Source organism: Neltuma alba, unplaced genomic scaffold (assembly GCF_004799145.2).
Source record: "Neltuma alba isolate B1F8T4 unplaced genomic scaffold, ASM479914v2 tig00012971_pilon, whole genome shotgun sequence".
In the NCBI taxonomy this organism is placed as follows: domain Eukaryota; kingdom Viridiplantae; phylum Streptophyta; class Magnoliopsida; order Fabales; family Fabaceae; genus Neltuma; species Neltuma alba.
In genome coordinates, this window is record NW_021637330.1 from 170,964 (window position 1) to 172,019 (window position 1,056).

Genomic DNA, 1,056 nt, shown 5'->3' on the forward strand with positions numbered 1-1,056 from the left:
TTTCTTACTATACTTCCGACATAATCATGATATAATCATGATAAAAGGAACAAAAACATAGGGCCTGTTTGGGTATCCCAAAATCATGGTTTCAGAAGCATTTTTCCGCAAAACGAGATAATCTCTTCCACATATTTACTTCGTAATCCGTAAAAGCACTTCTGAAACCATGGTTTGGTTTCTATCCAAACACCCCCATAGAGTCCATAAAGAACCATGTTATGGTTATAAAAGATTTTACTTACCTTGACCATAATGCGAAACCAAGCCTGAAAACCTATCTTTTATTCAAAAACCAACTGCTGACACTCCTAAAAGGCACCATGTGAGAATAACAGGTAAAAAATTCATCACTCAGAATAACCTTATAGAATGAAAGCATATAACAATATTCAAAGTTTACAAGTCAGAATAACCTTATCACTCAGAATAACAAGTCATAACCATCAACATTACTTCTTAGTTTAATTCTTGCTTTATATTCTCTTTTACTTATACTTGCAAAATTGAACCCATAGGCTACCCCTAAGTGAGTAGCTAAAAGAGCATACACACAGGCATGATGCGAACTGACCATGTGACTGATAACTCCTATGAGTTTTCCTCACGCATGATGCGAACTGACTAAAGTCGACAGAGCATACACACAGGCATGGGCTCTTCCAGGGAAGGGATAGCTATACCCCAATAGATAAATTGCCCAGTATGCTACCCCACTGTAAATTGTTCAGATTCTTAATTCTTATCAGGTATTTACCCCATATCAGGGTTCAGTTCATGTCAAAATCATAATAGCAACATATCAACCTATAGAAGTACAACATAACACATTTCATTTTAGTTTACAAATTTGTACAAATATCACACAGCACAACTTTTCACCACGACGAGTGCTATGCCTCGACTGCTTTTTCACTATAGAAAATTCATAGATATGTCCTTAGTATACACTCCTAGAGTGTCGTAGATGAAGGTGTATTGCCCTTAGGGTACCATCAACATTACTTGTTAGTTTAATTCTTGCTTTATATTCTCTTCTTATACTTGCAAAATTGA

The 1,056-nt window shown here is 35.8% G+C and overlaps 1 long non-coding RNA gene across 1 annotated transcript; it reads right to left on the reverse strand.

Moving 5' to 3' along the window:
• Positions 1-216: 216 nt before the first annotated feature.
• On the reverse strand, positions 217-774 carry LOC114733148 (uncharacterized). Its single transcript, XR_003739056.1, has 3 exons — positions 571-774; positions 435-525; positions 217-364 (listed from the first exon to the last, which is right to left on the reverse strand). It is a non-coding gene; the product is annotated as an uncharacterized LOC114733148 (long non-coding RNA).
• Between the last annotated feature and the right edge of the window lie 282 nt (positions 775-1,056).